Source organism: Crinia signifera, chromosome 3 (assembly GCF_055691185.1).
Source record: "Crinia signifera chromosome 3, ASM5569118v1, whole genome shotgun sequence".
Taxonomy (NCBI): Eukaryota; Metazoa; Chordata; class Amphibia; order Anura; family Myobatrachidae; genus Crinia; species Crinia signifera.
In genome coordinates this window covers 205434502-205460420 of record NC_139219.1, presented here as the reverse complement: position 1 = coordinate 205460420, position 25919 = coordinate 205434502, and the positions used below count along the sequence as shown (strand labels likewise).

The 25919-nt window shown below is 39.5% G+C and overlaps 1 protein-coding gene across 1 annotated transcript in view; it reads right to left on the bottom strand.

The window, feature by feature from the left end:
- COL21A1 (collagen type XXI alpha 1 chain) overlaps positions 1–10203 on the bottom strand; it is a 237019-nt gene extending 226816 nt beyond the window's left edge. Inside the window, exon 1 of the mRNA XM_083177317.1 lies at positions 10067–10203. The gene's annotated coding sequence lies outside the window, so the exon portion shown is untranslated. The remainder of the gene's footprint in view (positions 1–10066) is intronic.
- Between the last annotated feature and the right edge of the window lie 15716 nt (positions 10204–25919).

Sequence of the window (25919 nt, the reverse complement as noted above, 5' to 3'; positions counted from 1 at the left end):
CAGCAACAACCTTGATCTAAACCCCACCAAAACAGTTGAGATGGTGGTCGACTACAGGAAAAAAAACAAATGCACTAGTCCCGCTAACAATAGCCAACGCAGTGATGTCGCGGGTTGATTCCTTCAAATTCCTAGGGACAACCATGTCCAGCGACCTAAGATGGGGATTAAACATAACCACAAACATCAAAAAGGCCCAACAGCGCCTGTTCTTCCTAAGGCAACTCAGGAAATTCAACATCCCACAGGAGCTGCTGTGCGTATTGTACACCGCCATCGTGGAGTCTGTCTTATGTTCCTCGATCAAAATCTGGTACGGTGGCGCAAGCGAGAACGACAAACAAAAACTGCAGAGGGTAGTGAAGACTGCGGAAAGGATCATATGGACCGACCTCCCCCCGATAAGGGATCTGTTCTCATCCAGGGTAAGGAAACATGCTGAGAAGATCGCAAACGACAAGCTGCATCCTGGTCACAACCTGTTCGACATCCTACCATCCGGAAGACGGTTCATGTCCATCCCCGTCAAAACGTCCAGATCCACAAGAAGCTTCTTTCCTTTAGCCGTCCCTCACCTGAACAATCCAATCAAAGCGAATGCAATCCCAATATCAACAGCCAAACAACGTGTCCCTACTTGGCGACCTGACCACCATAGTCGTAGCTAGAAATTAAATGCTTGTAATGTCTTTATGTAATATATGTAATGTCCCCCCCCCCCTTTTCATCCCTGCTTGATGCTGCACTGTAATCCACAAAAAATTCCTAGTGAGCGCAAGCATACATGGCCAATAAAGTTGATTCTATTCTATTCTATCCCCAAGAACACATTCCCTCACATGCGGACGAAGGGGACAGAAGTGATTTGATGGTTGCTGACCATCGAATCATTTCTATCCCCTTCTGAAATAAAAGTCAGTATGAACTGACTTTTAATTCCTCCGCAGATCGCCGGGTGGGCACTGACATCATGTGAACTTTGTGAACGTTGGTACCCCTCTCAGCAGTTTATTCCTAAACCTCCCCTAGTTCCTAACCATAACCCTAGGATCCATTGAAATTCTCCTGTCTGTATTCTGACTGCCAGGATCCTGGCACCACCATGGACACAAATGTGTGCTCATACACTGTGGCTTTGTTTATGCCAAACAGCCCCACTCTGCACCAGATCCCAAGCAATTTAGCTACACCAAGCAACTTTCTTGCATGTGCATTATATTTGAATATATATAACAGCTGGAAATAACTAAACTACTCTGCTAGATTACACTGGTCAATTTTATGTGCAACATTTGTACATCTGTGCAAAGGAGTCTGACCTGCATATAACGTGCTTTGTTCCAATGGACCCGTAATCTCTCACTCCCAGCTCCAATGTGCTTCATACTGTATGTACATGTTTCACTAATTCTGCCATCCAAATTAGTTGCAAAATGTAATGAAAAAGATGCTGCACCTCTTGGAACAGCTCAGTCACACCGGGCACCTTGTGCCATATGGTGATGCTGATTGAGTCACGACACATCTGTATTTCTTCTCTACTATTGGACCTCTTTTGTGGTGTATTCAAAATATGTTATGTACCTCTAAACAGTTCATTCATTCAATGTATCATAAACCATTTAATAAATCAGTGTTTCCTGCAGAGAAAAGTCATTTTGCTTTATTGTGGACTATATTTGTAATAGTGCTAGGTGAATGGAATGCTGTTAATCTAAAATAGTAACATGTTTATACAACAGTTAAATAGTTTCCGTAGATTAATCAAATTTGTATTAGTGATTAGCCAGTTTAGGGAATGTCTTGTACTGATTGGGCACACAGATCTCTCATCCACACGTCGTGTTCTAATGATTCAAATGAACTGGCAGAGCTGTGATTAATAGCCTTTCCTGACAACCTGTATTATCTGTTTGGAGAAGGGAAACGAGCTATAACAGCTTGTTAGGAACAAAAAAAGAGAAAAAAACAATGACATTGTATTTTTCCTCCCAATTTAACCGAATTCTAATTTAAATGGAATAGTTTACATTTATTTCCAGGTTCCTTTTGGTGTTCTTTTAGTTCCTTTTTAAAATATATATTTTTTATTTTGATGCCACACCCCTAGATAATCATTGCCACATCAGATGCCGATTTTACTTATGTCCCCACCTCCCAATAAAATCTGTTACTAAAGTGTGCCAGTTGCTGTCCATGACTGCAATAACTACACTGTAACTGGCAGTGACTGCCTATTGGAAGTGCTACCTGCCAGTCACTCGCATGATGGGCAGTCCCACTAGGACTGTCAGACTGGTCTGCAATTAGCAGAGAGTATGCTTCCAGTAGGAAGCCAATCCCTGCTTTTGGCAGCTCAATCAAGATTCTATTGGCTGCAGTCAATGCAGTCTGTAGAAGCTGGTGTTTTGTGCATATGCAGTCTGTGGCCTCTGTGTGCATGTGCAGGTTGAATGTGACATTCAATGTCAGATCCATTATGAAGGTGCCAGGACCCGGCTGTCTCTCGGTAGTCTCTCCTATACAGACAAGGAATGCATAGCCACAGTCACCATCCAATAAGAAGGTAGGAGATGCCATTGCCTCCATATATCTATTTTTTAATTCTCTGCTAATAGAAGTCTAAAGCTACACAACCGTTTTGATAGTTTCTCCCAAAACATTTCTTGGAGGAGATTAGTAAATCATACTGTTGTTGTCAACTTTTAGAATGTTAAATAATTCATCCACTGCAAAAAAAAAAAGCCATTCTGTGGAAAACATATTAAACAACTGGCTCAATGTTATGGAAACCCAACCCAAGCACAGAAATTATATCTGCTTATGTCATGTAAATGGGAAAGTTCTATAAACATTAAAAAAAATTATTTACCAATTAAAAAACACAATATAAGTATTTAGTGTTAAGTAAAAAGATAGTAAGTATTAACTTCAATATTTATGGGCAAAATCAAAGTAAAGTAAATGGCTAAGATTTATGGTAAATCTTTAGCACATCTTATACTTAGTGAGTATACTGGATGCCGGAAGAATGAAACATTTTTTCCTAAGATTGGACATTGTTCCATCTTCGAGTGATGTGCTACAAAGTTATTCCATACATCTTCATAATAAGTGTTTTATAATATGTAGTGAGCACCACCCTATTCTCAGCAGTTCATATTAACTATGAAGACATTCTTGGAATAACTTTAACACTTGCTAGTAAATATCTTCAGCACTTTCTACCTATTTAAGATTCTGTGAGCATGTTTTAATGTAGCACTCTCTCGATTTAGGATAAAATTGTTGCAGGACTTTCATTTCCAATTAAATACTATATTTTGTATGATAATTACAAAAAAGGCATTCTCTTAGATCCAGTTAAGTTTATAAGGGTGGGAATACCATGCAAAGGTACACCCTGATGTAGCCATGTCCCCACTATCTGCCTTTTTTACACCACACTGCAAGTATATACTATACACTATACAGTATATGTTTTTGGTTGGAGAATGTCTTTGTTTGACTTAGACACCCCCTTTCCCACCAAGGATTGCAGCTCCTCACTTTGTACCAGGAAGAGATGGCATGCAGAAGAGAGGTGGCACTGAAGAAAAATTAGGCTACAGCTTACAGCATCCAAGAAGGCGACGACATACAGAAGGAAGGTGGTTTTGGGGAAACATTAGGCAGCAGTCAATAGATTATTACAGCAATCAGAAAACATACAGTGTCCCATAAGTAGTCAATGCTTGCCTATTCTCATGAAATATTCGTCAAAATCCCATATTTTAGCTGGCACTCCCAGAGACCTGGAAAGTAGACAATTCCACCAAAAACCACCCTCTCTGCTGTTCTGATCAAGCACATTGGTGTTCAGTTCCAGAGCTGAAAGCCAGAATGGTGCTTCTCACGTGCCACACATTTACATGCTCACTGACACATACTCAATGCATTATTATTACTACAGGTACTGGCATGCATCTGTACCTGTTATCATGACAGGCGCTTAAGTTAAGCTTCATCTTAAAGCTTTACCCTTACATATGACTTGAGTTAACTGCCTTGACTGTGTCATGATGTGAAATTTATTGGAGATGATAGATAGATAGATAGATAGATAGATAGATAGATAGATAGATAGATAGATAGATAGATAGATAGATAGATTTTTTAATCCAAACACAGGCCAACCTTTAACGTACATTAAATAATACTGCACATGTTATAAAGACACAAAAAATACACAAAAACCTGGAAGCTATAGCAATTACATTAATAAACATTGCAGGTGTCTAAGGACAAGCCAGTAAATATAATTCAAAAGAAAGTGGAAACTTCCTTCAAATACTTAAATCAAATATAAGCCACAGTAAGCAGCCTGATCATATACAACCATGAGAACTTGCAGACCTGAGTTAGAAACATTGTGACCATGAATATTGGCACTTGTTCGCACCACATTGGGAATTATGGGCCCAAATTGTCGATTTGTTTGCTGCATAGTCACTGATGGGTAGGTTCCACAAAATTTATTTTGAGAGCATGACTTGGACTATTTAGCAAACCCTTGATCTAAAGCAAGCCAGAACCGCTGAATTTTAGTATTGGTTGTATTAGTTATTAGTTATACAGTTCTAGATCATAAGAATGCTTATTAATTAAACAGCACACACATTTAAACTTGCAATCTGAGATTGCCCAATTTTCACAATTGTTGAGAGGGAAATTTAAGAGAAATGGTAGAAAATAGTATACAGTATGAATGCTTGAACAAACTAATAGCTGTCACAATAGGAACATCAATGTAAAGAAACATAAACATACTTAGAACCATAGGCGTGCGCAGCACATTTCATTAGGGGGTGCACATTTCATTAGGGGGTGTCTTACACGCCCATTTGGTGTGTCTAACACCACCAATCAGACGTGTCTACCATCAGCTATTTGCACTCGCTACCACATAAAACATCTCTCAGCCACACCATAATCTTCTGCCTAGTTCAATTTTAATCTTCTAACTACTCTGTGTAACAGTACATGCAAATAAAGTCATAAACATATATGGATGATGCAGGTATGTAGTGATATGACAATGATCTATTACAATTAACAATGCAAAACACACATAATTAATTGATGGGCGCTTGTTTTAATGAAATACCAGTTCTAAAAAGCAAAAGTATATAAGGGTGGGCACAGCATTAGGGGGTGCCTGTACACTAACACTCTATGTGCGCACGCCTATGCTTAGGACAAAACATGCTGTAGGTCATTACATTGGCAGATTGATATCAACTGACCTTCATCAGCTTTGGCTTGTATCAGTATTCTATGTTTCTCTATTTCTGTTTTCAAGGATGATGTGTCAGCACTATGTCATATGTCACAGAAAATGTTCTTATTGTAACCACATTACAGACCACATTTTTTCCTCCACTCTCAGCACTCTTTCTGAATTGATACTTGATCAGAATTGACGAGGAGGAGGGATGAGGAGGAGGAGGAGGGATGATGATGTGGAAGAGGAGGAATATGGCGGAGGAATAATGATAATTAGGAGGAGGAATGATAATGGGTAGAAGGAATGTGGAGGAAGATGGATGATGATGAGGAGGAGGAATGAGTAGAAGTAGCTTTACTGTGGCATTATGTTTATAAGGTGCTCTGCTGTTGCACATGTTTAAGTGTAACATGTATAAGGGGAGTAATGTGTGGTGCAAAGTATATAATGGACACTACTGTGCGGTCATGTGTAACATGTATAAGAAGTATTACTGTATGATACAATACAATGTGAAATGGTGTTATTCTGTGACATGCACATTTTCCACAAAATTATGTATCTTTAATTTTGTTGTGCAATATCCTTGATTTGAACATGGGTGGGGAAGGGGACTCCAATTATTTTTCTGGCACAGAGCACCAAGCATCAAGTGACAGTTATTAGTGATCTTCTTCCATTTGTTTGAGTTTTGTGTTTATAATTTACATTTACAGCCATGATGCCACTTCAATGTGTACTGACAGTTTGTGTTATGTGTGTGGTGATGTGATACAGTTTTCACTCAGAAACAACAAATGTATCTAGGTTATTGGGAAAGTGGCTTGGTGTTGTGTAAGGCCTTAACACTATGCTAAGATTATCAACAATAATTAAGCCGCAACATGTCACTCAATATCCACTCTCATCTGTACTTATTCTCTGACAGTGCAGTGGATGACCAGCGAGGTGGGCAAGACATTTTAGTAATAGAAAGAAGATATCAGCTTACAAGCACCAAGCAAAGAGAAAGTGCTCTCATGAATAGGCCAATATTTGAGATGATTCATTCTGTATTTTTTGTGTTCTTATTTGCAATTGAATTAAATAAAACAACTGTTATTTATGTTTTATCAATGAAATATCAATTAAAATAGGTTTTCACTATGACTACATTAAAGAAGTGTCAGGCTTGGGTATGAAGGGCCCACTGGGAAAATACTGCAGTAAGGGCCAATGCTTAGGGGTGTGACCAGCCTTTGTAGGGGGTGTGCCCAGCAAACACAGGGTCTTTTCTAACCATTACAAAGTGTATCCTTCCAGAAATGAAGGATACACACGTTTGGACTTAGAACTCTGGCTTACCCTTTCTTGAATTTGTATTATTTGATTTTATTGAATATCTACAAAACTAAGGAGTCCAGCTAGGGGGTTTAAATCCAAACCTATGATGAAGTCGCTATGACGAAGCGCGTTGGGTTTACATTTCATCGTGTGTTGACTTTGCAATGCAATTTACCGGATTGTTATGTCCTTTTTTATATTGCTTTTAACTTTATATCTGTTGTATTAAATGTGCAAATACTCCAATTGGTTGGTGTAATTGTTTTAAAAACTAAATAAGGACTATATAAAGTACAAGATCTAATAGGGGTGGTGGTGGCATACCTCTAATAGTGCTCCTCCCCCGGCATGCAGTGTCACATAAATCTAAGCTAACTCAGTGCTGTTATGGCCCTGGGAGATAAAGGTCGCTGATGTCAGCAGCCCTTCCTCCCAACAACCAGACCGGCCTGCTGAGGTGCCGCCCACAAACCACAGCCTGCATGAAGGGCTCGGGCACTGCAAACCATGTGCATGCGCGGTCCTCCAATAATTGGAAGGGCTGCGAATTCGCAGCAGTGCATTCAGAGCTGAATCGGCCCCACAGTAGTAAAGGCAGAACTCCCAGAGAGAATGGAGAAAGAGCCAGAGCATATAGAGATGAAAACAAATCACAAGAACCTTCCATTTACTGCCGATATTTCACTGCAGCTTGGTAGTGGCATACCTGCTGCTGCTGCTGTGTTGAATGGCTCTGTCCTGGGAGCCCCAATGGTAGATGCTATAGGAGACAGAACAGTTTATGTACATGGTACTGCTGTGCCTGCACTGCTGCAAGAGCCCGTTAAACTGTTGCTGCAACTGGACTGTAGGCTGGGATCAGAGATACCAGTGTGCTCCCTTATTCCAGAGACCATAGCCTCAGTTGGAACCTGCTGATGACTACTTATTCAGCATCAAAACAAACAATGGAGTATGCACTGCTGATTACTTAGCTTAATCTCAGTAAGGCTATCTGAGCCTGCCCACCAACCTTGCCTTCGAGGGGCTGGGTTGAACTTATGCCCCTGCATTGTAGTCAGTGGCAAATGCAGGATTTCTGGAGGGTTTTAGAAAGATTGTCACCAGCTTATGAAGGGTGCATAATTAGCTTGTAACAAGCTTTACTCTGCCCCATACAAAGTGCAGTGTACTGTAGGTAATACAGTACTTCAGACATACTGTATGCAGGGCCAATGATCACGTTATGCCACTTACCAGATTCTCTCTCCGGTGCAATTATTAAGCACTGAGATCCACAGAGAGACGCACACAGGAAACATGGTAGGAAAATCTGCTGCTAATGCACATTGCACCCTTTATACTTCATGCAGTGGCCGCTCAGAGTGGGGGGTTTTCAAAATGCAACCTAGGCGCATGCCTAAGGCCCATCAGTTTCCTAAGGGCCCCATAAATATATCCTGGCCATCCAAACATTCCCAGAGGTGCATTGCATGACTACCGTGTGACATTATGACATCACATGGACCTGCCCACACTCCCAAAGTCCCTTTGATGTTCTTTGATAGTATAAAATATATCTGGACACACAAAATAGTCATATTCACTGTATGTGGGCAGTCAGTTTATTTTAATGTGACACAAGTATTAACCCTACCTAGAGCCAGATTCAGATTTGTACGCCATGCTGATGTTTAAGCAACTGAGCATTTATCTGTAGACTGCACACTCACTAAGGTACTCTATTGATGCCATCTGAGGAAGGAGGGCCCCAAACCAGTATCTTGCCTAGGACCACGTGAGGCCTATATCCGCCTCTGGCCAGGCTGTGGAGAAGGGAGGTTTGTGAGGAACTGAAAATGCCTCCAGTGCTTACCTATGAGAGTTATGTACTATTGACCATAATGACTGGTCACATGAGTGTATATAATTACACTTATAAATAAATATAAATAAGATTTACAGACAAACTCTGACTTCCGTTAGAAAATGAATGTGCTATATCAACATAAAAAAGGAAATAATAGAAGGAACTAGAGATCACCAGTACTGTATGTACATACGTTTTTACATTAAACAGCCCCAAAGCCATATGTGCCCTGTATGTTGTGTATAGTGGTGTAATGCCAACAGGGTGGCAGTCTTTCACAATTCGCTTTATCTTGCTGACAAATGTATATCATACATTTTGTCTGACTTGCCTTATGCTTAAAACAGGAGACACATTTGCAATAAAAAATAAGTAACAATGTTAATGGCCTGATTCCAATGAATGTTCTGTTTCTGCTTAAAACTAAGAAACATGAGAAACCCCCCAATATCTACTTACATGCATGTGTTATTCCTATGCCATCCACTCATTGCATCAATTCCTGCAAATTGGATTTGGCATCTTAAAAATGGTATATATGTTAAGGTACAATAGGGAAAATACTAAGATGGGAGTGCTATTTCACAGGGGATGTTGCTATGGGCAACCAATCAGAATCTACGTATTATTTATTCAGCACCTTCTAGAAGATAATATAGTATCTGATTGGTTGCCCAAAGCAACATCCCGTGTGAAATAGATCTCCGTAAATGTCCCCCAATGTGTTCATTCATTGCAACAGTTCAACATCAAATCATTTTAAAACAAACTCTTAGTTGTATATTACTGTCTTTTGGCAGGATACGTTACCACAAGGAGGTTTTGAGCAATCTCATATTTGTGTTAAATGCACATACATTAAATACTGTGAACATAATGATATCGTAAAATTGTGTCCCTTTGGACATTTATCTGAATCGTAGATATGGTTAATACTGCGAGTAACAGTTTAGAAACATGATAGATGATTATTTCCATAGATGCAATGGAGAACAGACAGTGGAGAGAGGTCACATGTTCTTGGCTCATAATGTAAGAGTTTCAAAAATAAGTTCTGTCATTGAACAATGTTATGTATCTTATTTACTACATACTGTAATGCTATGTACCTTATTCACATCCATTAATAACTCTATAGTTGTAACTGCTGCATGTTATACTATTTGTTATTATATTCGCTCTTATACTTGCTGCCAGCAGTTCCAAAAAGATCCGGAACTACATTCTGGCCAATACCATCAGAAATATAGTCCTACTATTACTAACAAAAATGTAATTTGCAAATGTGCTTCTTCATTGCATGCAATATGTTAGAAGTGGTGATTTATATAATGATAGCCCAAGACACCCCATAAATACAGCACCTGTCAAAGTAAGGTATTACTGGCTGGTCTACATTGTCCACATTAATGATATAACTGCCCTGCACAGCCTGTCACAGCCTGGGAATGGTACAGCTGAAACAAGTTCAGATATTTCTCAATATCTTGACATGTTCGCTGTATTTGAGCAGCATAATCATGTTAAAATAGGAATGCTTTCACGCAACCCAGAAATCTGCAGTCATTTATTATCTTCTATTGAATTTACTTTTAATAAAAAAGATTCCTAAAAATATCTTTACTTACTTGATTTTTGAGAGGAAACAAGTTGTATATTATTCAGTCAGTGCTGCCAGCTGTTTTCCTTGACAAAGTATTATATCCTAAAAATTTCATAGGCTTGTCTGACAATAGTTTTTCTGCAGCTTGCTCTAAGAACTTTCTCTTCCTCTACTTCTCTTAACTATCAGATCTGAACTTTCATATACATATAGTTATAGATATAAATGTGACTCATGTACACCATCTGCTGGTATCGCATGGAATTCCTACCTCATTCAGGGTTTTGTGTGTTCTAGACAAAGTGCTCTGTCACCTCCCATCTCAAGCCACAAGGAGCTGATGATTTATAATAAACTATCATTTTCTTTCACAGTTCCAACTCAGGTAATTAGGGTTTGGTGTCTAGAAAACAGAGAAATTGGATCGTTTATTCCAAATTCTCAAGAAAGCAGCATAATGTTCTCTCATTATTTTGCAGTCAGACCTTTTAATGTTTTTGTTGGACTAAATGAATTGCATGAGTCGTATGACATTAAATTGTATATTTTGAAAAAGTTTTCTTAAGTTTCAACTTGAATCAATGTTATAAAATATTACGGTCAACATAAAAATGGTCAACACATATACCCCTTTCAGTTTGCAAACACGGGTAGGAATTGCAGAGTTGCTCGACCCGATAACATTTGGTGCTTTCACAGTGCACGTCGACCCAGGTTATTTTGGCAATGTGTAAGGGGTAATAAAAAGGTTGACATGAGTTTTCTAGGTTTTGGGGTGTCAATTTTTATCTTGTGGCACATCGACTGCCAATTTGTGTGGTTCCGGTTGATAGAACGACAATGTCTAGATAGATAGTCAATAAGTCTACCCCAAAAAGTCGACAGGCAATAGGTTGACAGTGTCAAGAGGTCAACAGGCAATATGTCGGCATGCAACAATTCAACAGGGTGAAATGTTGACAGGGTGAAATGTCAATATGAAAAGGGTAGACACATGACCAGGTCGACATGAGTTTTTTGATTTTTTTTTTTAACCCGCTTGTTCTTGGCACACTTTATTGGAGTACCAATTGCACTCCACTTATGAAATTATGAAAGGAAAAAAAAATGAAATAAAAACAGTGCTGTTTGAGTTCACAATCTGTGCGGGTTGGACCCCAAACTCTGACATTTTTTTAAAGGGGATATTACTGTACTTACAAGACATGGTCATACCTTGTTGGTGATTGCCCCTTTAAAAAACGTTTGAGTTGGCGGGTAACCTGCACAGCAGCTGAACTTGGAGGCTATTACATTTGGCAGATTATGTGAATTGGCAGCATGCATAGTGTGCATATAAAATCAAATAAACATATTAAGCAGTCAAACATTGCAGTCTCAGTTGGTGACTAGAGTATTGAAAAAAAAATCCATAACATTTATTTTATCATTTCGAAGTCATTAAATCTTCTGGGGTCCTAGGCTGCCACTGGGTCCTCAGCCTCTCATTCCATCCCACTTTGGCAATCATGTCTATGGGGGCATTTAAAATGCCCGTGAGTTAGCCAATATTTGCTTAACATTGCTTAAAGAAAAAAACATGCTGGCAAATTCTTGCTATTTAGTTATCATGGCAGTAGGAGGTTAGGGAGATTTCCATTTGCAACCTTTTTTTGGCTTAACCTTTTTTATCTTAACCTATTTTAAGATAAAAAATGCCAGAACCTGTGGTTCACCCAAGTGATGTAGTGGTGGGCATAGTAGAGGGGTCAGTCATGCAATGTAGGAAATTACTCTGAATATGAGAAATGCATGTGATGTCCCAGACATGAGTTTCTGGGTGATACTAGAGCAAGCAATCACGGGGTTGACTACCTTATACACCTCAGTGGGAATTGAAAATTATAGTTTTAATTACCACTGCAAAATTGCCCAGAAATCCACACTTTTACCAAATTTGTAGCTATTGCATTTGCACCATGGTCTCTTCTAATTGTAACCATATTACTTCTTAGTAGATATAATGAATGGTTATCTAATATTAGCTGTGCTACCGTAGTATAGCATGGTATAGCTGTGTTAGTAGACTTTTGTATGATATATCCAGGTATAGTGATGTACTAAACAATGTTTTGTTTGCTCCACCTACAGTTGATTTGTTGCCACCCACATCGAACCACTTCTAGAAATGTTTATAAATATCATTCCATTGCGACTGATATCAGCAGTGCGGCAATTCGGAATCAGGTCCCGTGTGTTTCTTAAGCCCCTATGAATAGGTCCTGGTGTACTGTAGGTGCAAAAGCCATTTGAAATAGTTTAACCAAGAAGGACCTTTCCATATAAAATTATTGATTTTCATTTTTGTATATTACTATTATATGTTTTTTCAGCGTAAATAAATGAATAATGTCATGTGTCAACCTAAGCCATGTCGTCCTTCAGTGGTCGACCCAATACACCTAATATTGGTCAAACCAATAACCCATACACTTTATCTCACTATCTCAGATAATTCTTATAGGGTGTGGATCAGCTCACAGAGAATGTCTAGGTCGATACTCAATAGGTAGACATTGACAAAATGTAGACATGCACATGGTTGACACAAGCAAAATTTTGACATGAAGAGGTCAGCATGTTTTTTTCACAGGGTTTTGTTGTCAGTGTTGACACCTAAGCAAGTGGACCTGCAAATGGTGTAATGCGTACCCTCGCTTGGCTCTCTTTGGTAGCCATGCTTCGGGCCAGGTGTCTTCCCCTGGTTCCACGCAACACACTTTACTGTTCCCAGTCAGAGTTTACCTGGTTGGTAAAGGTTGAATAGCTTTAAGAAACTTGAAAAAAGTCATGCCAGCCTTTTTGTGTGTCAACCATTGGCATGTCGACATTTTGATTATGTTAACCTTTTTTCAAGGGGCAATCTGCCCGATCATTTAAGAAAAGCTTTTCCGATGAATCTCACTGCCCCATAGAGATTTTGCGACTTTTGCAGATTCTTTTTATAGAGAAGCTCCTCTAATTGCCAATAAACAGCTGTGAAGATTTGGGTGCACTGAAGACAGCAATTATATAAACACAAACCGGTACTTGTTTCCTATCTGGGCGCCCACTAAGTTAATTGCGCACCATGCTATTCTCCGTAGTGAAATCTGATCGCATCGCATCGTACACATACACGATATTGAACGATGCGATGCGATGCGATGCGATGCGATCCGATTTCCCATAGGAAACAATGTGAAATGGCTCAATTTAGCCAAATTATAATAGGAACAATAGTAAATGGGCCAAAAACACCCCTGAACATTGAAATGTCCCCCCAAAAGTAGTTGACGCCACCCCGCCATCAACGTGAACCCGAAGCGTGGCGAGCGCAGCGAGCCCGCGAGGGGCGGCGGTACGCGTCCTCCGACCTTTTCATGCCCTACTATCCACTAGGGTGTGGAGTGAGAATAGAATAGTGTGGCGAGCGCAGCGAGCCACCGAGCCCGAAGCGTGGCGAGCGCACGCGGATACCTTCACAGGTAAACGCGTCCCTTCGCGGGCTTCCCAGGTGTCCGCGTCGCCATGGACACCTGGGAAGCCCGCGAGGGGATGCGTATAACTGTGAAGGTATCCGCGTCCCCTCGCGGGGCTCGCTGCGCTCGCCACGCTTCGGGCTCGGTGGCTCGCTGCGCTCGCCACACTATTCTATTCTCACTCCACGCCCTAGTGGATAGTAGGGCATGAAAAGGTCGGAGGACGCGTACCGCCGCCCCTCGCGGGCTCGCTGCGCTCGCCACGCTTCGGGTTCACGTTGATGGCGGGGTGGCGTCAACTACTTTTGGGGGGACATTTCAATGTTCAGGGGTGTTTTTGGCCCATTTACTATTGTTCCTATTATAATTTGGCTAAATTGAGCCATTTCACATTGTTTCCTATGGGAAATCGGATCGCATCGCATCGCATCGCATCGTTCAATATCGTGTATGTGTACGATGCGATGCAATCCGATTTCAGTACGGTGCCGTACGTAGAAAACCTGGGCGCCCAGATAGGAAACAAGTACCCACAAACCTTCCACATTGTCTTATGAAACCATATTTATCTATATCATTTCCTAGTGATGAACACAGGGTTATATTAATTCAAAGCCTTCAATTATGTCGCTTTTCAAAATCAACACATCAACACACAATAATTTAGAACTATATGAATGGAAAATTTAATTAGTAACCCTCGCAAAAGATCTATTCATTGCATTAAACTTCTCACAAGAAGAAACAAATTATTATTACATAATTTAATAGTAAATACACTTAAACCATTAACAACATTACAGCTAAATAAATGTATCCTAAACCCAGATCAACTTAAATGTAATTTTCATAAGACCTATGTACTAACAACTACACCATGCATAGGTATCTGGTGAAAAGGGTTCTACAGGTTCAAATTGTGATAATGGTCAACACAGCATATGGTCAGCATCAGGGGTTAAAGTGAGGGGGGAACGATGTGTTTGGTGGAACTGAGTTCCACCTCTACCACAGCCCTGAACCAGAGGTGTATTAAGGGGAGTGAGACCACGACCAGCTCAATACTAATAGTTTCGGAAATGTAAATCCTTCATCAGAGTACAAAAAATAAACATATCCACTTACCTAAATAGATTATCACTAGCCCATGATCACAGTCAACCCACACAGCACACTCCATTGCCGTCAGCCGATGCTGACATCATCAAAATGCACCCGGCAACTGTCTGTATGGGTTGCTAGGGAGTCTGGTAAGCTGCCTGTGGACTGTGACCAGGGGGTAGTGGTACACGCTGCCCGGACCCCACTGACTGCCACCCACCCACCACCCACCTGAAGTGTGGGGGCCCCTGATGTGTGGGGGCCCCGGGGCGACCGCCCCTAATCGCCCCTTGGTGGATCCGCCACTGTGCAGGTGACACTCAAGGGGTAGTTTCACTCTCTGGCAGCAGATGTACTTTCACTCTCTGGCAGAGTTGTAGTTTCACTCTGCTGCCAGAGAGTGAAACTTCATATCTTTCAAAGGCAATTACACATACAGAAACACAGAAGCAATCATAAAGTAGCAGACTAGCTTAGCTGGTAGATATATATATATAGAGAGAGAGAGAGAGAGAGAGAGAGAGAGAGAGAGTGGAGAGAATAGAAGAGGGCGCTTCATGGTGCATTAAAAGAGTAAATTTATTGGATCCAAAAACACATAGAAATCCTTAGTAAAAGCAATTGCTCGTACCATATATTACAACACTGTGGGCTGGTTACCACAAGGCATGAACATGTCACACAACTCAAAGCTGCTCACTTGTCCAACTCAAACGAATGGGAGACTCCACGAATCTGCTACTGACAGGCGCTGGATTGCGCTGCTGGAGGCAGGAGAACGGGGAGAGACCACCGCCGTACAGGATCAATGGGAGACAGCCAAACAGTCGGGTAGAGCATCACGTAGCCACGCCCGTTCTCCAGGTTCTCCAGATTCGTGGAGTCTCCCATTCGTTTGAGTTGGACAAGTGAGCAGCTTTGCCTTGTGTGACATGTTCATGCCTTGTGGTAACCAGCCCACAGTGTTGTAATATATGGTACGAGCAATTGCTTTTACTAAGGATTTCTATGTGGTTTTGGATCCAATAAATTTACTCTTTTAATGCACCATGATGCGCCCTCTTCTATTCTCTCCACTCTAGATTTACTACTGCCAGTTTGGACCCTTGGCATCCGTGTTCTCACGAGAGGAGGAGCAGCAGCCCTATATTTGGGACTTTGGTGACTTTTATACCATTTTATATGGTTATTTAGCTGGTTTTATCATTCAGTCAGCGCTTTAAGGACAACGCCTATACTTCCATTTATATATATATATATATATATATATATATATATATATATATATATATAGCAAGGTGTGTGTTGACCTGGCACTCCGCCAGCTGGTCAGGGACCCAGGTGCCTTCCGGAACAGTTGTGCAGGAGTAGGCAAAGAAGCAGACAGCGGCACTCTGGGAATTTTCAAAAACGTATATTAGTGCAAAAATAGCATACCAACGTTTCGGGGCATAAGGTACCCCTTTGTCAAGGTGTCAACTGAGTACACTGCCTGGTGTTTCCTGTCTGCTGAGTGACATGTTCCTGTCTTGACAAAGGTCCCTGTTGTGGACCGAAACGTCGACTGACTTCTCATGAAATAAATTATTTTTCAACTATGAATTACTACCTGTGGTGAGTGCCTGCTTCAACCAGAACTACTATATATATCTATATCTATATCTATATATATATATATATATATATATATATATATATAATTTATTAATAGTTTTTTACATAGCGCACACAGCGCTTTACAGAGAATGTTTGAACAATCACATCAGTCCCTGCCCCAGTGGAGCTTAGACTCTATATTCCCTATAACATGTACACACACAGACATTCTAGAGTTAATTTTGTTAGGAGCCAAATAACCTACCAGTATATTTTTGGATTAGTGGAGGAAACCGGAGAACCAGAGTACCCAGAGGCAGGACCGGTGCGAGGCATGGGAGGGGGGATGGGAGATACGGCTGACAGCTCTGCACTCCGTGGGGGGGGGCAAGTTTATGGCGGGAGAGGCCGCGGGGGGGGGGCTTAGAGATGCGGCTCTGTATGGGCTCCAGGAGGGTTGCTGCAGGCTCTACAAGCATGGGGGATGGACTCCAGCATGGGGGGAGGGGCTCCAGAGGGGAGGGGGGCGGAGGTGACGGCTCAGTCACTCACCTGCTCCCGGCTCCTTCTTTCTTCCTGTTCTCCTCGGGAGCTTTGTTGCTGCTGCTGTTTTTTCTGCTGCTCAATACCACCCTCCAGTGGCCGGTGCCCTAGGTAATGCTAATGCTAATGCCTAATGCTGCCTAGTGGTGGCGCTGGCGCTGCCCTGAGGAAACCAACCCAAGTACGGGGAAAATATACAAACTCTGCACAGTTATAGCCATGGTAAGAATCGAACCCATGACCTCAGTGCTGTGAGGCAATAGTGCTAACCATTACACTATCCATACTGCCCAGTATATATATATATATATATATATATATATATATAATTGTTGTAAAATATGCAAGTATATTGGTAAAAATACGGACTGTACAAATTCTAAACTATCTAGTATTAAGTTTCATCAGTTTATGAACTGTAATTCTGTCTATGTTGTATATTTATTGTCTTGCAGCTGTAATCTACATTATGTCGGCAAAACTAAAAGAGTTTTTAAAATCAGAGCGCTTAAGCACCTTAGAAATATAAAAAATGGTGTTACCAACCACAGCGTCCCCCGGCATTTAAAAACACATCATAATTGTGATCCAGCAGGCATGACAATCAGAGCCATTGAACATGTTCCGATTCCTAAAATAGGCGTCGATAGAGACAAGCTGCTAATACGCCGTGAAACCTTTTGGATTCTAAAGCTCGATACTGTGATGCCAAATGGGTTGAACGAAGGTTACGAAATCACCCCATTTATGAATTTGTAGCATATTCTTGGGTGCCATCCCCTTTTTTATGTGATCGTATTTCATTGCTTTTTTTAAAAAAATGTTGTTTGCAAAAAAAGTGTTTTTTCAAAGTGTTTTTATATTCTTTATATTTTGTATTTTAATACAATGTACAATTGTTCATTAACAATATTTACCATGTAAAGTCGACATCATTGTTATTTATTTTTGATTATGTGAATATGCATAATATGTACTGTGAGCTGGATCCCACATGTGCAAAAGTTACGTTACTTATCAAAAGGGTGCTTGTGATTGGTGCAATGCCCCTATTTAAACTAGTCGGGTAATCACAAGGCCACGCCCTCTGACGAAGTCTTTGACGAAACGCGCTAGAACGTGGCTTGTGATACCCGCTTCTCTTCTGGTCCCGGCTTCTCCGTACGCTGACATCTCTGGCTCCGGCTTCCACTCTACCTTCGGCGCAACCCAGCGTCCTCGGCAGTCCTGGTCCCGGCTCTCTTGGTGTCATCCGTGCAGCTGTATGCCCCGGGTATTTACATTTAACCCTGTGGTAACCAGCCCACAGTGCACTAGCACTTGGTACGAGCAATTGTCTTTTATACCGTTTGGAGATTCAGTGTGTTTTTCCATAATAAATCTTGTTTTACCTTCACCATGGAGCGCACCTTTCTCTTCTGTTTTTCCTATATATATATATATATATATATATATATATATATATATATATATATATATATATATATATATATATATATATGGAAAAACAAGGGGGTATCAGAGTGCGCTAGAATACAACAATAGTAGATTCAAACAATCAATGTTTAATATAAAATATAAAAAATATAAAAAAATGGTACAAGTATAAAAAGAGCCCTTATAGTAAGGGATATCTCAGAAATACAATTTGATGAACAGATATGATTGTTGTTCAATTCAAGTAGTCTTGATCACAATTAGCCCAACGCGTTTCGTCAAAACATGACTTCATCAGGGGTGGATATAGTAATCAGCAATAACTGTAAAATTGTAATACATAATATCAGTGATACATTTATGAACAATTTCATAGAGATGAGAGACAAAGAACAAATGGAGGAGATGGAGGTGGAGAAGAAAGGACAAAAAATGGACAACCCAAGAATTTCTGGGTATGGCTACCCATAAACACCACGTGGTGGTAATAAGCGGTACATACCCATATATGTCATAAAAACAATAATTTGCCGCTCAGTAATCCCGAGTCAATTTTGATGTGACATCAGCAATCTACATAATTTTACAAAGAATTGTATCACAAACACACCAATAAATTTTTTTGGCGGAACAAACTTCAAAAGTGAAGATGTTTTACATACCGTGAAGAGACAGGTGAAAACAATGCAAGTTCTATATACAATTTTCAATTTTCATCGTGATGTTCTCAGAAACATTCCAATATGATTTCAGCAGTCTATATAGATTTTACAAAAAATATAATTTTTACCTCAAAAAGAGGGAATTTTACCAAAGAATCATACTTATAAATTTAGAAATGTTTTACATACCACAAATGTAGGATGATTCCAAAAGAAATACCAAGAAAATAGCCAGATATGCAAAAATCTAAACAATAGAATTATTTTAATATTAGTAACAGTTCAGAATCACTATGCAAATTCATCTCTTTGGTCATACCAAAAAATCAAGTGGTACATACTATTAGAGAGCTCAGGATCTAACAACCAGTCAGCAGGGGTTCACCAATGCAAGTGAAAGTCCTGTGTGACCAGTGGGTATATATAGTAAATGGAGTGTGACATCACTTCCGGTATAGAAATTGCTTAGGACTTTGGGAATGAAAAAAAGGGATGAAACAAGCCTTTAAGTGTACAATTTATCGATGGAGTGTACTTTAAACTCCAAAACGCATGATAGACCTCCGTTAGGGAGTTAGAGCAGAGTGCCAGACTGTATATTAGCGTGTGAAAGCCGGTGGAACGCATAATATATCGCGTGCGTTCCATTCGGCGGCCATTTTGGAAAAACCAGGAAGTGAATAGGAAAGAGGCGCTAGTGTGTTTCTATGTGCACGAGTGAGGACTTATAATAAAGGACACATATAAAAATATCACCCATCCGTAGATGTGGGTGTAGTGATATTAGAAATGCCTATAACTTCCATAATAAGGCGCATCTAAATGTGCTCCATTACTTATGTATACAATAACGCGTGAAACGCATATGCGTTCCAAAATCCAGGAAGTGGTTGACCTAAATTAGACAGAAGTGCCTAGTGTAGGAATTACGTGAAAAACGGAATCTATTACATTGTAAGTGTATTCTAATCTGATTATTAAGTGAAGAAGTTATGTGTTAGATAGATAATAATCTTATCTAGACATTTCAATAGGGGGAGAATAATTAAATTAAAATAAATAAATAAAAATAAAAAGTGCATATATATGCGCTCCATCTAGTGGATAAATATGTGTAATGCAACTGCTATACTAACCTATTATATCCTTAAATGCCTATGTATAGGGAATATGGTACCATGATATAATCAGCAGTGCAGCTATTTTTACAATAATAGGTGTTCCAATATAGATTAATATTACGTGCCTAGTGTGGGAAAAAAATAGGGTACTAAATACAATCAGTAGTACATCCATTATACAATAATGTGCGGTTTACTAGGGAAAATAACAGAAGAATAGTATGCAATATAAAGATAAAAAAAAATTTTTAACTGAAACTCTGAGATGGGCAAGTATTTATATTTAAATTTGCCATGCGAACATTAAAGTCCGAACGGGAGGCGGCCTAATGGTAGAGAATATATATTTATAGAGAGAAAAATTAGGTTTTAAATACAATCATTCGCAAACGTACTATTCCAAAAAGTTTACATTTAAGTATAGGTATGACCATTCAGAAAAGAATTTGCATTTACATATTGTTTCGTAGCAGACTAGAAATATGGTACATTATTGCAACTCCAATAGAATGTAAAGGAGAAGAAAAGAGGGAGGAAAGCACGGGAATGGTCTAATAATCAGAGAAATGCCACTACATCAATGCCCTCATTAAGGCCTTTGGGTTTTAAAGTATCAAGAGTGTATATCCAGTAACTCTCTCTTTTTATTAGCTGTTGTCCTCTATTTCCCCCTCTTGGGTTCAAGGGAATTTTCTCCAAGATGGTAAAAACGAAATTTTCCTTTGTAACTGTCGAATTGTCTTTTTCTAAATAGTGTCTCGGCAGACTATGTATTTTAACTTTATTCTTAATGTTCCGCATGTGTTCTTGGATACGGATTTTTGTTTGTCTGATTGTTTTTCCGATGTATTTCAGGCCACAATCGCAGGTAATCATGTAGACTGTGTGGTCCGAGTTGCATGTAACTGCATCTTTGATGGAATACATTCGTCCGTTTTCAAGGGTATGTTTGAAGGGTACTTTATCTAGGAACTTGCAGCAAATGCACTTGTTGCATGATGTTACTCCTGCCTTTTTGGTCAAGAAGTTATTCTGGGTGTTGGTCTTTTCTTTGATGGTTGGTTTCAGCCTACTAGGTGCTAATATTGATTTTAAATTTTGGGCCCTTCGGTAGATCACATTGGGTTTTGGTGGAAGGTGTTGACCCAAAATTGGATCCCTTAGAAGCGTGCTCCAGTGTCGTTCGAGAACTTTCTTAATGATTTTATTGTCACAATTGAATTGTGTGATGAAAGGTCTAGTATTCATAGGTTTCTTGATTTTTGTGTTTTGTTCCAGCAGCTGATTTCTTTCTTTGATGGCCGCATTAGATCTGGCCGTATCCAAGGACTCTTTTTTATATCCTCTTTCTAAGAATCTGTCATAGAGGAGTTCTGATTGTAACCAGTAGTCTTCTACAGTGCTGCAGTTCCGTCTGATTCTCAGAAATTGAGCGTAAGGGACGCTATTCTTCCATGTAGGATGGTGGCAGCTTTCGGCAGGGATGAAACTATTAGCGTCTACGGTTTTAAAAAAAGTTCTCGTCAGAATCTCTTTTTCGGGGATGCCTTCCAATTCAAGGTCTAGAAATTCAATTTTCTTCCGATCAGCTTTGTGGGTGAACTTTAAATTGAAGTTATTCTCTTGAATACATGAGATGAAATTGGTGATGCTTATTTCATCGCCCTGCCATATGAGGAGGAGATCATCTATGTATCTCCCGTAAAAAATGATGTGAGCTTTAAATGGGGAATCAAAGACATGAATATCTTCCCACGCTCTCATGTGCAGGTTGGCATAGGCCGGGGCAAATTTGGTCCCCATTGCCGTGCCTTGTTGTTGGAGGAAGTAATCCCCATTAAACTCAAAAAAATTGTGGCTGAGTATGAATTCTATACTGCCAATTAAAAAAGAGATTTCAGCACCGCTCATGTTGGGATCTGTTTTTAAGATGTTGCCTACTGATTCGAGGCCCTTGGAATGGGGAATGGAGGAGTAGAGGCCTTGGACATCGATAGTGAGCCAACTATAGTTTGAGGACCAAATTTTTTCTTTTTAAATGTTGAAGGACCGCAGTGCTATCTTTTAGGTGTGAGCGATTCTGTAGTACAAAGGGTTGTAAGCGCAAATCCAAATAATGAGAGAGATTGGCTGTTAGGGAGTTGACTCCGGCAATAATTGGTCGTCCGGGGGGATGCTCTTGGTTTTTGTGCACCTTCGGAATATGGTAAAAAATTGGGACCGTTGGGAATCTCACCATCATATAATCATATTCATCTTTGCATATCACTCCCTTTTGTAAGCCTGTGTGGAGATGGCGATCGAGTTCCTCTTGAAATTCAGTGGTGGGGTTATTGGCAAGTTTCATATATGTTGTATTGTCACCCAGAATTTTATTTGCTTCTGCTAGATATTTGGTTCTGTCTTGTAAGACTACAGCTCCGCCTTTGTCTTCACTTCTGATGATGGTGTTTTCGTCTTTTTTCAGGATTTTACTAGCTTTGTTTTCTTGGGGGTTCAGATTTTTCAGGGAGAACTTGGATGATTTAATTTTTCTGAAGTCCTCTCTTACGGCTTCATAAAACACATCAAGGTGACTGCCCCGTGATTCTACTGGGTAAAAATGCGAGGGTAACGAAACACTAGGTTTATCCTTCGCCTCTTGATTGGAGCTAGGTTGATTTTTTAGAAAATGTCGCTGGACTGTTAAATTTCTGACGTATTTGTTTAAATCGATGAACAAATCAAAAGCATTTCGATGGTTGTCAGGTGCAAATTTCAGCCCCTTATTTAATACCTCGACCTCGGCCGTAGATAATTTTTTGTTGGAAATATTGATGATATCTGATCGAGAGGTAGTGGTTGGGGTAACTTTAGTTTTTTTGGAGATCTGTTTCCCACCTCTTGTTCCTCTATTTCGCCATTGTATCTCCGTTTGAGGCCATGAGGAGAATCCAGACGAGTATGTAGTTCCTCTCTTGTTGACCGATGGGGGGGGGTCTTGATAACGTTTATCGTCTAAAAAATGACGTGGTTGATCCCTATGTGGTGAGGGGGAGCGATAGGAGTCGAATCTTTTGTTTTTATAATATTGATCTCGATATGAAGGTAACCTGTTTCTTTGGTTTCTCCATTCTTGTGGGTGGTAACTGTCCCTACGTCCCCTTGGATCTTGTCTTCTATCTCTTTGCCAGTATGGTCGTTCATAATTCGAACGGTAATTGTGTGTTCGTGTGTTCTCATAAGGTCTAGTACCCGACAACCATCGAAATGCTTTTGATTTGTTCATCGATTTAAACAAATACGTCAGAAATTTAAAATCCTGTGCATGGCGGGCCAGCAGGCAGGGGGCCACTGAGATCAGCTTCGCGGGCCACTCGTGGCCCGCGGGCCATGGGTTGAAGACCCCTGGTCTACATGATTACCTGCGATTGTGGCCTGAAATACATCGGAAAAACAATCAGACAAACAAAAATCCGTATCCAAGAACACATGCGGAACATTAAGAATAAAGTTAAAATACATAGTCTGCCGAGACACTATTTAGAAAAACACAATTCGACAGTTACAAAGGAAAATTTCGTTTTTACCATCTTGGAGAAAATTCCCTTGAACCCAAGAGGGGGAAATAGAGTACAACAGCTAATAAAAAGAGAGAGTTACTGGATATACACTCTTGATACTTTAAAACCCAAAGGCCTTAATGAGGGCATTGATGTAGTGGCATTTCTCTGATTATTAGACCATTCCCGTGCTTTCCTCCCTCTTTTCTTCTCCTTTACATTCTATTGGAGTTGCAATAATGTACCATATTTCTAGTCTGCTACGAAACAATATGTAAATGCAAATTCTTTTCTGAATGGTCATACCTATACTTAAATGTAAACTTTTTGGAATAGTACGTTTGCGAATGATTGTATTTAAAACCTAATTTTTCTCTCTATAAATATATATTCTCTACCATTAGGCCGCCTCCCGTTCGGACTTTAATGTTCGCATGGCAAATTTAAATATAAATACTCGCCCATTTCAGAGTTTCAGTTAAAAAAAATTTTTTTATCTTTATATTGCATACTATTCTTCTGTTATTTTCCCTAGTAAACCGCACATTATTGTATAATGGATGTACTACTGATTGTATTTAGTACCCTATTTTTTTCCCACACTAGGCACGTAATATTAATCTATATTGGAACACCTATTATTGTAAAAATAGATGCACTGCTGATTATATCATGGTACCATATTCCCTATACATAGGCATTTAAGGATATAATAGGTTAATATAGCAGTTGCATTACACATATTTATCCACTAGATGGAGCGCATATATATGCACTTTTTATTTTTATTTTTATTTATTTATTTTAATTTAATTATTCTCCCCCTATTGAAATGTCTAGATAAGATTATTATCTATCTAACACATAAGTTCTTCACTTAATAATCAGATTAGAATACACTTACAATGTAATAGATTCCGTTTTTCACGTAATTCCTATGCTAGGCACTTCTGTCTAATTTAGGTCAACCACTTCCTGGATTTTGGAACGCATATGCGTTTCACGCGTTATTGTATACATAAGTAATGGAGCACATTTAGATGCGCCTTATTATGGAAGTTATAGGCATTTCTAATATCACTACACCCACATCTACTGATGGGTGATATTTTTATATGTGTCCTTTATTATAAGTCCTCACTCGTGCACATAGAAACACACTAGCGCCCCTTTCCTATTCACTTCCTGGTTTTTCCAAAATGGCCGCCGAATGGAACGCACGCGATATATTATGCGTTCCACCGGCTTTCACACGCTAATATACAGTCTGGCACTCTGCTCTAACTCCCTAACGGAGGTCTATCATGCGTTTTGGAGTTTAAAGTACACTCCATCGATAAATTGTACACTTAAAGGCTTGTTTCATCCCTTTTTTTCATTCCCAAAGTCCTAAGCAATTTCTATACCGGAAGTGATGTCACACTCCATTTACTATATATACCCACTGGTCACACAGGACTTTCACTTGCATTGGTGAACCCCTGCTGACTGGTTGTTAGATCCTGAGCTCTCTAATAGTAAGTACCACTTGATTTTTTGGTATGACCAAAGAGATGAATTTGCATAGTGATTCTGGACTGTTACTAATATTAAAATGATTCTATTGTTTAGATTTTTGCATATCTGGCTATTTTCTTGGTATTTCTTTTGGAATCATCCTACATTTGTGGTATGTAAAACATTTCTAAATTTATAAGTATGATTCTTTGGTAAAATTCCCTCTTTTTGAGGTAAAAATTATATTTTTTGTAAAATCTATATAGACTGCTGAAATCATATTGGAATGTTTCTGAGAACATCACGATGAAAATTGAAAATTGTATATAGAACTTGCATTGTTTTCACCTGTCTCTTCACGGTATGTAAAACATCTTCACTTTTGAAGTTTGTTCCGCCAAAAAAATTTATTGGTGTGTTTGTGATACAATTCTTTGTAAAATTATGTAGATTGCTGATGTCACATCAAAATTGACTCGGGATTACTGAGCGGCAAATTATTGTTTTTATGACATATATGGGTATGTACCGCTTATTACCACCACGTGGTGTTTATGGGTAGCCATACCCAGAAATTCTTGGGTTGTCCATTTTTTGTCCTTTCTTCTCCACCTCCATCTCCTCCATTTGTTCTTTGTCTCTCATCTCTATGAAATTGTTCATAAATGTATCACTGATATTATGTATTACAATTTTACAGTTATTGCTGATTACTATATCCACCCCTGATGAAGTCATGTTTTGACGAAACGCGTTGGGCTAATTGTGATCAAGACTACTTGAATTGAACAACAATCATATCTGTTCATCAAATTGTATTTCTGAGATATCCCTAACTATAAGGGCTCTTTTTATACTTGTACCATTTTTTTATATATT